Source organism: Cricetulus griseus, chromosome 6 (genome assembly GCF_003668045.3).
Source record: "Cricetulus griseus strain 17A/GY chromosome 6, alternate assembly CriGri-PICRH-1.0, whole genome shotgun sequence".
Classification (NCBI taxonomy): Eukaryota; Metazoa; Chordata; class Mammalia; order Rodentia; family Cricetidae; genus Cricetulus; species Cricetulus griseus.
The window spans coordinates 104,395,259-104,410,082 of record NC_048599.1 but is presented as its reverse complement, the minus strand read 5'-3'; the positions used below and the strand labels follow the sequence as shown (position 1 = coordinate 104,410,082).

At 37.8% G+C, this 14,824-nt stretch overlaps 1 protein-coding gene across 4 annotated transcripts in view; it reads right to left on the bottom strand.

The window, feature by feature from the left end:
• Nucleotides 1–14,824, bottom strand: part of Tlk1 (tousled like kinase 1) — a 128,029-nt gene that overhangs the window by 78,405 nt on the left and 34,800 nt on the right. Inside the window, exon 2 of one of the 4 annotated variants that reach the window (XM_027420213.2) lies at nucleotides 9,517–9,551. The exons of the other annotated variants lie outside the window; for them this stretch is intronic. The gene's annotated coding sequence lies outside the window, so the exon portion shown is untranslated. The remainder of the gene's footprint in view (nucleotides 1–9,516; nucleotides 9,552–14,824) is intronic. 4 annotated transcript variants of the gene reach the window in all.

The following is a 14,824-nucleotide window of genomic DNA, read 5'->3' as shown; positions in this document are numbered from 1 at the left end:
TAGAAAGAAATTATGCTATGATGAAATACTTCATTTCAAATTTTCCAACTATAATCCCAAAAGTTGGGAAAGTTGTAGTATGCTTACCCTGATTATGTCAACATACATTCTTCTATCCCAATTGTACTGTTACTATACAATAAGAACAGTGTTTTGCTTTTTTAATATTTAATTCAACAAAATAAGATACACTGAGATCAAACTGTACAGACTGAATCACAGACAATACATTAGATTTCTGTTTCTCTATATATCATGACTTTAAAAAACTAATTTAAATTTTATCCTTTATTAATAAAAAGTGTCTGATGACTAATCTTTCTTTCATCAAAAATTAAACAAACACATGCAAGGGCTGGGGAGATGGTTCAGCACTTAAGACACAAGCCCGAAGACCTGAGTTTGGATCTCCAGAAGCTTGTGAGCCAGCCAATCTAGAATATGCAACAGAAACAACAAGAGACAAGGACAAAGGTAAGAACCTATACTGTAAGCTATCTCTGACCTCCACATGCATGTCATGGCACACACACACACACACACACACACACACACACACACACACACACACACACACACACACACACACACACACACACACACACACTCTAAAACTGTGTAGGCTTGGTCTATGTTCAAGCATACATAAATTTATGTTTATATATATCCTGTGTTTAAGCATATATAAATTTATATTTACATATAAAACAGGAAAATAACCATGTGAAATTTACAGAAATGTTATAGTAAAACAAGTTTTATGTTGACTAAATCTGTCACTTAAGGTTCATTCAATAACATGCACCTATTCACATGTTAATATACAGGTGTACACCAGCACATATAATATACATCTCATGATTTATGCTCCTTTCAGCTTTCTCCCAGGGTCTGAAATTCCTAGTGGGTAGAATAGCATAGATTTTAATGCTTAATTTCTCTCATGTCATGTAAGATAATTAGCCAAGATCCTTTTTCTCTAGCCCTAGGCTTACAATTTTAATTTTCCCTCTCCTGCATTCATACATGAATATACAGGTACACACTTTATACTAGATCTCATTTCTATATTAAAATATAGTCCCATTTTTAAAATAAGGGAAGTGAAAAGGAGGTTAAGCAATAGAGTCATTTGTTAAAGATTATGACACTCAACTAAGAACACTTTAATTCCACAGGAAGGTTCCAGAAGAGCTGTGTATATGTGTATGACGGAAAAAGACAGAAGAGAGATAGAGACAAAGAGAGAGATGGGGGAGGGGTGAGTGCACAATTGTGCTGAGAAGGAATATTCTCCAGTCAAGTTTCAAAACACAGTCAGTGAGAAAGCAGGCTCACCTTCTTTCCTCAGGACTGAAGTCAGCCATATTTTCACAACGAGTACTCACCACCATGCATCTTTTCTGCTTTCATTTCTTCCTTCACTCTCAAGACAATAGCTACTTATTAAACAATAAAAACTGAAGAGCCCAAAAATGCCATCTCTTAGATCCCACTCCTCAGAGGTATGAGCAAACCTACACAGTCATTTAAAAATTTTTTTTCTTTCAATTGTCATGATTTTCTGACAAGATTTATTTCAAAATGCCAACTTGTTTGCCATATGAACAAAGGAGTATGTACTTCTATTTTAAAAACAAGAAATTTCATCTTGTTCTCTTTGGACCCTTAATAACACAAAATTGCTAACAATAATGAAAAATGCAAAAATGCACATTAATTAAACATATCCCACCTGAAAGCCCTGTAATGCCAAAGTGAGCATTCTAGCTTATTTTTCTCTCAGAGACTCTTTTTTCCCTTTTTTCCAAAATGAAGATTATGCATTACAATAGCTCCTGATATTTATAACTTCAAAGTGCCAAAAAAGGGAGCTTCATGATGTGATAAATTTTGTGAATGTTAAAGTACTGCTAAATGAAAGAACATGCATTAAAATTCTATCCATTATGTTTGGGTTTATTTTTTGTTACTAGCAATCATATGTTCAGAAACTCATCAAGCTGGCAAAATCCAATGCCCCACCACCAAAGAAACAAGCTTTACATTTCTGAAAAATAAAATCCAAACAATATTTTATATGAGAAAAGTGGCAGTTCTTCACCAAAAACGTAAGCCACAAATACATGTTCACTTAGTATCTGCACGTTCTCAGACAAGTGACAAACTCAGTGTCTGTGCTCTGAGGGTATTGATACCTGAAGGTACAAAGCCATGTATTCACATTTTAGTCATTTTTTTGGAAATGAACACTAGGGCCTGCCAGGGCTACATTGCAAGACTGTTTCAAATCAAACCATATAACCCAACAATAAAACCTTGATAGGCATCATGCCTATGTGATGGATCTACTAGGATTTATTGTAAGTTTACCATAACTGACATAAACATGAAATTTTACAAAATAAAAAGCTTAAAACTTCCTGTATCTTCTGGTGAGATAATCACAAATTTTAGAACTAAAGAAGCTGTCTGGCAGCCAGTCTATTTATTACCTTACATCCAATATGATGGACTACTAGGCAACCATGAAAATGGTCTTTAAGAAAACATGTCAGAATGTAGGAACCCTCAGCTATAGAAAGGTACATGCCAAGCTCTTTGAGTTCTTTCAGCAAATATCTAGATTATGGTTGGTCCTAAAGACACCTGCTGGTGAATATCAGGAGACAAAACAACCAACAATTAATTGACAGACTAAATTTGAAAGGATTGTTGGTAGACATGGTTTGGAGAATTCTCAGGATTTCTTTGTGTGTCTGCATAATGTATGTGCATGTACTTGTGTATGAAGGCAAGAAATCAACATCATGTCTTCCTCAGTCAGTAATTCACCACTGGAGGAGGGGGGAACCTGGAGCTCACTGACTAGCTGCCAGGAATCCCCACACTTCTCCTGTCTCCAGCTCTGCAGCCCTAGATTACACATTTACACTACTGCATTGGCCTTCTACGTGAGGAATCCGACCCAAAGATCTCATGCTTGTGAGGCAGCACTTTTCAATCTGATCCATCTCCTCAGGCTGGAATTTCTTTCATGAACAAGATGTGAAGGAGAAAGGGCACTAGTGAGTTTCTTTGTCAGGACTTACCTACTTATCCAGCAGTAAGGACAAAAACTCTAAGGTCTGCTCTAAGGCAGATGATTGAATCTAATGATTCAACTGTCATCAGCTAAGAGCATGAGATAACAAGGAGGGATGCAGCACAAATGCAGCACAGCATAGCATACAGAACCAAGAGTAAGATGGGAAAAACTGTTTCGCTGCCATCTAAATATCAAACTTACCCACACTTGAGGTTGTATGAATGACCGATGCTACTATACATAAGCCAAAAGGACAAGATATTGTTGCAACTTGCAACATGAATTTTAAAAAAAGGTAAAAGAAAGAACTTGAGATGATTTTTGGTTGGACACATCATATATAATCACTATTATGAAGCATGTGGAGTAAAGTACTATGCAGCATTAACACTCTATAAACTTACCACTTACCCACCTTATTTGATTATACTACACAGACTAAATAATTCTCCATGACACCGGGGAAAAAATTAATTCTGAATCTATTTTTATAACACTAGAAACAGCTCCTCATTCCAGGTTGTTATTTGTGTACTTTAAAATTTAATTATGGAACCAGGTGTGGTGGCACACTCCTATAATCCCCAGAACTCAAGGGACAGAGGCAGGTGAATCCTACGTTCCAAGTCACCTTACACTACAAAGTGAGACAGTCTCAAAAAACAGGAACTTGGGATGTAGTTCAGTGGTAAAGCATTTGCCTGGTGTGCACAAGGCCTGGATAGCTGGGTCCTCAGCACTGAAAACAATAGTAATTAAAAACAGGAAGATTATGGGATGTTGAGCATCTCTACTGGCACTTAAAACAAATCAAACACCCATCTTGTTCTCTCCAACTGTACTTTGAAAGACACAATGAAAGAAGAAAGAAAAAACAGTATGTGTAAAATGTCAGACCCATCTGCATTCCCATATTTATTACAACATTGTCCACAACAGCCAAGATACAGAATCAACTTCAGTATCCTTCAGGAGATAAATGAATAAAGAAAATTTGGTGTGTTTATATAGTATTTATATAATTTAGCCTTCTAGAAAAAATATTTTCCAGCTGGGTGCTAGTGGCAGCACACACCTTTGATCCCAGTGTTCAGGAGGCAGAGGCAAGCAGAGCTCTGTGAATTCAAGGCCAACCTGGTCTACAGAGGAGGGGGAGGAAGAGGAGGAGGGGGGAAGGGAGGGAAGGAGAGGGGGGAGGGGAGGGAGAAAAATTCTTTCCAACAAGCAAGCATGAACAAACCTACAACAGGACATTATGCTAAGTGACACAAGCCAGGCAAAGAAAAACAAATACCTTATACACAAATGTAATCAGTCAAACAAGTTACAAACAAGAAACAACAGAATGGGACTGGTTGGGGAAGGAGTTGAAATAAATGCTGGTCAAATTATACAAAGATTCTATTAAAGTATACCTCACAACAGCACTACTAAAAGGTGGGAGCAATGTAAATGTCATTGGTAGATCAATGAATAAACATGCTATAGGACATTATTAAGCCTAACAAAAGGTAAATTCTGTCATTTGCTGCAACATGACAAACCACTAAAGACATTACACTAAGTAAAAATAAGCCATGAGAAGGGTAATAAGTGTATGATTCCACTCAAAGTAATCTAAGGTTATGGTATAATCTTTTTGTACACTGTGAAGATTGGAACTAAGAGGCAACCAAGCCATGTGGCAAAACGTTGATTAAAAAAATATAGGTTGGAAAAATATAGTTGGAAACAAGCCTAAGCTAAAGGCCCAGATTTCATAATTAACAGTAAGTCTCCATGTCATTTTGGGGGGCTGGTGATCCAAACACAGTCCAACAAGAAAGCTTGTTACAGTCAAACTCAGAGACCAAAAGTGCACTGTGATGCCAGGGGCTGGAGTTAGGGACGAATAAGCAATCATGGTTTAACAGCATAATTACAGCTTCTCAAGATAAAAAATAATCTGGAAATAGCTGTTTAACAATAAGACCACACTTAGTAGTATTAAACCTGGAAATAACTAGGACAGTAAACTGTATGTCATGTATTTCTCACTACAATTAAATGTTTTAATACAATTAGCATACTTTGCACTGCTGCACCAAAATGAGATTAACAATTTTGATTCTGGACTTTTCTTTATCTATTAAAAGAAAATGTCTGCTCACTAACAGCCTTTCAAGGGAACAACCATTTTGTTTCATGTATGAAGCTCAAATTTCTATGTTCATAAATGAGATTTCATTTTTATACATGCAAAACCTATTTATCTGCAAACTGTCTACGGCTGCACTTACACTGTAACACAGAGAGCAGTTGCAAAACTAGTTTTGGGGCTAGGGACATATGAATTTGTTGAGTGCTTGCCTAGCATGCTTGAGGCCCTTGGTTCCATCTCCAACATCACATAAAATGGGCATGGTGGTACATACATGTGGTTCCAGCATGCAGGAGGCTAAGGTAGGAGGATAAAAGTTCAAGGTAATCCTGGGAAACCTATAAAGTTTGATGATACTACTCAGATCCATCCATTTCTTGCAAATAACATAACCTAATTCATTATGGCAGATTAAAGTCTGCTGTGCTTATATGGCACAACTTCATCTACCCATTGGCTGATAAACATTTAGGCTGATCCATGCATCATCCTGTCTGCTATGAATACTGTTAATCACTAATAAACCTGAATGTGTAGGTGTAGTGGTCAAAGGAAATGGCACTATTAGAAGATGTGGCTTTGTTGCAGTGGGTGTGGCCTGGTTGGAGGAAGTATGTAACTGTGGAGCAGGGCTTTGAGGTCTCATATGTGCTCAAGCCACACCCAGCGTCTCAGTTCACTTCCTGTTGCCTGCAAGATATAGAACTCTCAGCTCCTTCTCCAGCACCATGTGTCCGGCCATGCGATAATGGACTGAACCTCTGAACAGTAATTCACCCAATTAAATATTTTCCTTCATAAGAGTTGCCATGGTCATGGTGTCGCTTCACATCAATGAAACCCTAACTAAGACAGTAGGTATGTATCTATTATATGCTGACTTTTTTACTACTTCAAGTGTGTAATCAAGTGCTATAGCAGGATCATATGGCAGTTCTAGTTTTTTAAGGAAATTCCACACTGATCCCCACAATAGCTGAACTATTTAGATTCCCATAAGCAGTGTCTAAGGGGTAATCCCTTCAAACTCTCCAGTATTTGCTTCCTTTTTATTTTTTTTATTTTTATTTTTTTCTGCTGGGCTGGGGCTGAACCCAGGGTCCAAAAACGATAGGCAAGAGCCCCACCACCAAGCTATACCCCTGGCTCTTTTTACTTTTGAGTTAGGGTCTCACCAAGTTGCTCAGGCTGCCCCTGACCTCACCAAGTAGCTGGGATCACAGGCCTCTGCCACTAGGCCCAGCTGATTCTCCTGATGCTAGCCACTCTGATTAGGGTGAAGTTAAATCTACAGAGGGATTTTGTTGTCATTTTTTGTTGTCTGAGACAGAGTCTTGCTGTGTAGCCAGCTGGCCTGGAGAGGGAGGGAGGAAGGGGGGGAGGAAGGGAGGGAGGGAAGGATAATAGAGAGATAATAGAGAGAGATAATAGAGATCCCCACCTTATTTTTAATGCCTGTAGAAACTGAGGTAATCCATAGTCTTTAAGATAAAGCTTTATCAGCTATTAAGTTCGGGCTATTAAATAAAGGCTTTCCACTTACTAAATCTGAAAAATTTAGGCCTAAAAGTCATTTTAACTTTACACAAATTTAGAAAATGTCGTGAATTAAAATGTACAATAGGGTGAAGATTTAGCATAATGGTAGATACATGCCAAGCATACATGAGGCCCTGAGTTTACACACACACACACACACACACACACACACACACACACACACACACACACACACACACCACACACACACACACAAACACACACCCTGTCCCTGATGAAAGAAGGAATAAGAGTCTAGGCTGGAGGTTTGAGAACCCAAGCAAAACAGTGTCTTATGAACATAAAAGGACCACTGCATCCATGAACTCACAGTAGCTGTGGATGCCTGTGCAAGACCTGCACAAGAATCAAGCCCATCAACATCTAGCATGGAGGGGAGAGAACTCACAGCCCCCCTCACCCCCAGTAGTTATGCACATTCAATGGCTTCTGGGGAATCGAGTCAGTTTTTTAGAAGGGTGTGGACCCTGACAGGTTGACCACACTCCAGAGGATGGATGGCCTCACACCATTAGTTTATGGACAGCACGAATTGGAATTAATGAGTTATTTAGAAAAAAAAAAAACAATAAAAGATGACACAAAAAGTGGGAAGGGACTAAAGTGAATTTAAGGGGTGTCAGGATTTCTATTGCTGTGAAGAGACACAATGACCATGACAACTCTTGTAAGGAAAACAATTAATTGGGACAGCTCAAGTTTACAGTGCCTGAGGTTTAGTCCATTATCACCATGCAGGCAGATATGGTGCTGGCTATGTCTTGATCAAAAGGCAAAACAGGAAGTGGACTATGACACTGAGCAAAACATAAGCTAAAGAGACCTCAAAGCCTGCCCCCACAGTGACATACTTCCTTCAACAATGCCATTCCTACTTCAACAAGGCCACACCTCCCAATAATGTCACCCCCTGAACTTATGGGGGCCAATTACATTCAAACTACCACAGTGAGTTAAGAGAAAGAGGTGTGTGTGTGGGGGGGTGAATACCATCAAAATACATTATATGAAACTCTCAATTAATTCATAAAAATGTTTTATTAAAAAATTAATGAAAATTATAGAATGTTTCCAAATGAATAAAATATACCCACACAAACAAAACACAAAAACCACAACACCAACCACCAAGCAAGCACAACACTAACCCACCTAACACAGTACCAACCAACACAGCACAGTACGTACCCACCCAGCACAACATCAAAATCTGGGAAAGAACAGCACTGAACTTCAGAGCTTAAAAACTACTTGTGTCGTGAGGGAGGCATTAAACTTACACTTCAAGAACTTTATAAACCCCAAATATATATAAGAGAAGGATTCAGAAAACATTTACCACAGTTCAGAAAAAGAGTAGCAAAGTAAAGCCAAAGAACCTCAAAGAAGAGAGATGATAAAAAAGGAGAACTAGTTCTTTTGAGTCCTAGCTTCCAAAATGACAGAGAAGAGAACACAGCGGGACTATGGACTATACAGAGCATGTTTGTCAGGATAAAGCCATGAACAAGTTCATCACCTTGAATGGAGCAGCTGCTATCAGGAAGAGTTCTGAAGCATCACCAATGCTATATGTCCCAGTCTATGTCAAGCTAAATTACCATGTGAACTGTGCTATTCACAGCAGGAAGGTCAGGAATCGATCATGTGACACTGAGAAGGACCCTAATTTGTATTTGCTGACTCTTGCCCCATGACCCCAGCCAAAGCCCATGTGAAGAGTTGTATCCCTTTTCTGAATTTTTTTACAAGTATTTACTTGGAGAGGGAGGAAGTAAGGCACAGCACAGGGATCAAATTCAGGTGTGTAGGTTTGGTTGGGTCATCTTTGGAGCCCCGAAGGGCTAAACTCTTAAAAATGGAAGAAAAACAATCTTCTGGAAAAAAAACAGAGTAAGATGAAAATTATACGTTTCAACTAAAACTAGAACAAAATTCAAACAGAAAACCAAGGAGCAAAATTGAACAGAGCTGAAAGTTGATTCCTGAGTAAAACGAATAGCTACTAACAATTTACTCAGGGTAAAAAACAAGACACAGAGAACAAATACATACAACTTCAAGAAAAGACATCACTATATTAAAAAAAAAAAAAAGAAAAAGAAAACACAAAGAACTACAATTTGACACGGACACATTTGAAATTTCCAAAAAAAAAGAAAATAGCAGAAATTACTAAAAATACTTGCATCAAACTGACAAAAAAATTAAAACTCCAAAGAATCTAAAGCCATGGGGCGGTGGTGGCACACGCCTTTAGTTCCAGCACTGGGGAGGCAGAGGCAGGCAGATCTCTGGATCTCTGTGAGTTTGAGGCCAGCCTGGTCTAGAGAGCAAGTCCCAAGACAGCCAAGGAAACACTTGAGAAATTGGGGCTGGAGAAATGGCTCAGAGGTTAAGAGGTCTTGAGTTCAAGCCCCAGCAACCACTTGGTAGTTCACAACCATTTATAATGGGATCTGATTCCCTCTTCTATTATGCATAAAGACAGATGACTCACATACATAAATATTTTTAAAAGATAAGCAAAAACTATTCAGCAATTTGCATAAAGGCAATAATAATTTCAAAACTAGGCTGCTTCAGGAATGCAAGGTTGGTTTAATAGAGAGCAATAGAATTCCACACTGTAGGAGTTAATCTTGCCAGCCTGATCGGGTTAAGTAATGCCTAGGAGTTAAGGAAAGCACTCCTGTACTAAGTACCAAGAGGACCAACTAAAACTCACCTGAATATTGATAGCATCACCCTAGAAGCTGCAGCCTGAAAGAAACAAAAGGAAAAAAGAGTTCGTTCTCTCTCTGCTTCTCCCATCACACCAAGTTCTGCTAGTTCTGCAAGCATGAGCCAAATTAAATCTCCTTTAGAAAATTTCTCTCGGGGCTGGAAAGATGGCTCAGAGGTTAAGAGCACTCGCTGCTCTTACAGAGGTCCTGAGTTGGATTCCCAGCAACCACATGGTGGCTCAAAACCATCTGTAATGAGATCTGGTGCCCTCTTCTGACCTGCAGGAATATATGCAGACAGAACATTGTATACATAATAAATAAATCATTAAAAAGACAAAAAAAGAGTATTTCTCTCTTAGTTATTTGTCACAGAGAGCAAAAAGAAAAAGAAAAAATTCACATGACCTCATTTAAAACGTATAAAAAAGTTACTCATCTAAAAAGATGCAGAAGTTTTTAATGAAGACACTTATTCATTATTTAAATGAGCTATTAATCAGGAACAAAGGAATATCATCTAAAGGTGACAGATCAAAAATGCCAAAATACTAAATTGCAAAATACTAAAAGATTTTGAAACTCAAGAAAAGGGGTCCATTATAACACATTGGCACTGAACTATATAGGTCAGTCACTGAAGTAAATCTAGAACAAAAACTATAAACTGCCCACAGAAATGCAAATAAGCTTGAGAGTAAAAGAATTATAATCAAGGCTGCTAATTATCAAGTCAACAGAAAAAATAATATCTGTTTCTACATTATCAGCAATAAACCAAAATTAATGTCTTAAAAAGTACTTATAATCACACTGAAAGGCATAAGACACCTAAAAGCATAACAATAATTATGTGATCACTATGGAGAAATTATAAATTATTAACAGAAATGGGATATTATATATATATATAAATATGTTTTGAAGTAGTCATATTTTTTTAAAAATGATCTGCAAGTTTAATTTGTAATCTAAAATAGGTTGATCGTTTTGTTTTATTTTTTTTGTAGAATTTTTAAGAGCCAAAATCGATCAATACAATTCTGAAGAAAATCAGAAGTCCATGGAAATTTCCTATTGCCACACTTACAAATTATCACAAGGTTCTCTGCTTATAGGTTCACACATATGATATCAATAGCAACTAGGTTATATCCCTGTCAAGCAGCCATAAGAAATGTCTCAGGGTGCATCAGAAATGTCCCACTAATGCTCATATGCTCGGACTTCAACGAAAGGCTATGGAGTCTTTACCCTGCTGACTGGTAGGAGCAGCAGCAGCCACTCTCTCCTACCAGCTTACATGCACAGCCACTCTGCCATGGTGGACAATAATCTTCTGAAACCATGCACAAAAGGCAATGAATTTTAGAGGAACATTTCTGCTTCCACATTCACTCAGAATGCTGGCATAACTCAGTTCACAGGCCTGAGGTCTCCAGTTCCAAGATTAGCTTTCTTCACCTGTATTGCTGCCTCTCGATTCTTCTTTCTCCTTTGGCTTCATCATGTCACTTTTTAAAAATCTACAAATCAGTAACAACCACAGAATCCCTCTGCAGCATATCTAGATGCATACTCAACTAAATAATCAAAGCATTAGCTTTAGAATTCTGCCTACCAAAAAGCAGGAAAGTGTTTTTAGTTTGTCATAGAGCTACATGAAGACATATGGTACTCACAAGTATCCCAGTTTACCATGTTGAGTTGGCATAGTACAGAAATTAACAGCAATATTGGTCTAGAAATGTTGAACTTAATTTTTTTCCATTTGTACAGGGGTAACACACTGTATTAAATATGTAAGGTCTTATCTACGTGGGTTTGATTACAAAAACTAATATTCTCTAAATAAAAAAAAAGACATATGGTACTCACACAAGAACAAGTGACACACTCTGGGTAACAACTGGGTACGGACATTTCATGCATAAAGCAGGTAGCACTATGAAGAGCAGCAGGGGCTGGTACTACACAGCAGCCCTATGGAAATAAAACTACCCCTACATCACAACACACACAAACCAATCAGAACATAGCTGAAGACACTATGATGTGACTTCAGAAACTCAGTAAATCACCTAAAACACCTAGAACTGTGACAAAATCCTGTTTGATTAAGGTGAGATGAAAAAGCATCTATGACACATTTACTACAAGCCACCTCTATTCCTACCCTCCTGACCTCCTGACTCAGTAAAAGTCCTACACAAGGAAGGTCACCAGCTACTATCTAGTGGTACAACTGACAGTTTCAGTTTTATTTTGTTTTGTTTTTCTGAGAGGCAGGCTGAGAACAAGGGTTACCATACGCAACAGTAGTGCCCTGATCCTAAGGGAATGGTAGGCCGCACTTCCCTGGCTTCCACTCCTGGCTTCACTCAAGGTAGCACAGGTTTGAGGTGGTGATGCATACAACCAGAAGACACTGCAGTGCCACATGTGGCACTCTTTATTTCAAACAAACTGGGGAACTTCATCCCTAAGGAAACTATTAGAAATAATCTTTGGAGAGCTTTAGAGTAAACAGGTAAAAGAAAGCTGGCAGTTCAATGACAGTAGCAGCAAAATGCAAAACTCAAGACAGCTGGAAGTTTAACAAGAGAACTGTAGTAAGTCTCTGCAAAGAGAGGTAGTAAAGAGTTCTCTTGGGGTAAACCCAGATATAATATAAAAGCCTGGCAGTGCTTTGCTTCTGCCAAAAGGCCTGACTTTAATTGGGTCAGACTGTGGAGCAATTTAAGCCCTGAGATGTTGATGAAAACAGAGTAATTAGTAGAAGCTGACAGATGAGCAAGACAGCAACAAAAGTAAGCTAGCTAAAAACTAAATGAAGAGATCAGGAGTCGATCAAGCAGAGCAGGGCCAGCACAGCAGCCATCTCAGTTACAAGGCCTGCGCACATACCCAGAAGAGCTTCATCTAAGAAGCAACTTCACAGGCTGTACTGCACAAAAAACCACTCCAGCCAAGCATACCGACAGATGAGCAGGTAAACAGCAACAATTCCAGGGCTGAGACATCAATACACAGAGTTTTCAAAACTCAAAGTGTTCAATTTTCAATAAAATCACTGTGAGGTATTCAAAAAAAAAAAAAAAAAAAAGGAAAGTGTTAAGCTCTACCTCGACAGTGAGATGGCCCAAGTACTGAGTTAACAAAGAGTTCAAAGCAGCCATGCTATTCGAAGAAAAGAAACCATGTTGAAAAACTTAAAGGTTTTATATAGCATCACTTCCTCACATGAAAAACAGCAACAAAAAGATGGAATTATTTCAAAACTAGAATTCCGGAGTATAAGTACAAAATAACTAGAATTTAAATTTCCTAGAGAGGATGAGCAGTGGACTGGAGCTGTCAGGGAATGAGTCTGTGCTAGTTACACAGAGGGTAACTCAAACCACCATGAAAAAGCAAAAATGCCAGGAAAGGTTAATTACACAGACCACTGTAGAAGTATAACTTCATCATCTAATTTAAACAACAAATGTACACAATTATGTTGTTAGATCCTTGACATATAAAAGTGTTAGTAAGTCACACATGGTAGCACATGTCTGTAATCCTATCATTTGGGAGATACAGAGGAAGGAAGATCAATTCAAAGTTACCTTAGCTACACCACGAGTTCAAGATAGCCTGAATCACATAAGACTGCCTCAGAAACAGTAGAACAACCAAAAGTAATATAGGAACAAACTTTATTGAAGTATGGAAATGATATAGAATAACAAGTCAAATATATTCAAAGAAATGAGCATAAGCAAAGATGTTAAGCAGTAATAAACCTAGTATAATAAATTTTAAATATTTGTATTCTTTTCTTGATTTCTTTAAAAAGCACTAAAAATATATGAATAATTATAACCATTCATGTTAGGGTTAATAAATATAACAAATATGGGGAGAATGGATATTTTAAAGGTTCTGATAACTACAATGTACAATATAAATCCTAGAGATCACTAAAGAAAATCTTTAAATTAACACATCATTTAATGCTAAACCAGTAAAGAAAAGAATTAAGAACAAATGAGGCACACAATAAAAAAGCAAAATGTCAGACATAAACCAAAGTATGTAAATAACCCTAAATAACTAAAGACTCTAATACTGGACCTTCAAGAATTAACAAACAAATGTACAGAAAAACCAAAGAAGTACATGTTAGTTATTTTTCTCATAACTATCACCAAATACTTAATAAGTAGTAACTTAGGGAGCAATGAAGCTGGGCATAGTGGGCAAAGGCAGGCAGTCTCTTGAGTTTGAGGCCAGCCTGGTCTACATGGTGAGTTCCAGGACAGCCAGAGTTACATGACACTCTGGGGAGAGGGAGTCGATGCTTTATTTTGGCTAATGGTTTGAGGGCAGTCCATCATGACAAACAAGGCATGGTAGATTAACAGTGGTAGAAGTTTGTGGCTTGGTCTCTTCACAAATTTCTTACACACCCCAGGGCCACCTACCCAAGGACAACACTGCCCACAGTAAGCTGGGCCCTTGCACAGCAACCATCAATCATCAAGAAAACACCCTACAAGCTTGTCTACAGGCCATCTTAAGGAGGCATTTTCTCAATTGAAGTTCCCTCTTCCAGATGACCCTACCTTGTGTCAAGTTGACAAAACAACCAGGACAAACACTCTCAACAGACCATATATTCTATAAACAAACACCAACAAACTCAAAGTATACAAAAAATGTTCCGAAACCACAGCGGAATTAAATTAGAAATAGGTTACAAAAAGCACTCTGGGAATTCACAGTCCCCTGGAAATGAACATACTCTTAAAAGAAAAAAAAAAAAATCAGACAAAACAGAGATGAATAAAAATAAAGAGAATATATCAGGATTTGTTACATGAATCAAATTAATTTGTTTGAGAAATTTACAGCTACAAATGACTACATTAAAACGGTAGGAAACATTTTTATAAATTTAGAAAAAAGGCTTCTTAAACACCATAAAGATAAAAACAAAGGCATAAATTAGGGGGAATATGTTTCATGGTTCAACAGGTTAAGGTGTTTTGCCACCAAGCCTGATGACCTGACTTTAACCAGGGGAACCCATACGGGTAGAAGTAGAGACCTATCTATTCCCACAGCTGTCCTCTGACCTTCACTAGTGGACTGGGTTGAACATGTACACACATAAATATTCAAACATATAAGACAAATATTAATAAAAATAAAAATTTTTACTTGAGTTTTTAAATGGAGTGGAAAGGGTAGGAGAGGGGTTAAGAGGGTATACTACAAATACATGTATGAAAATGTCAAAGAATAAACTTTTTAAGAGTTCTC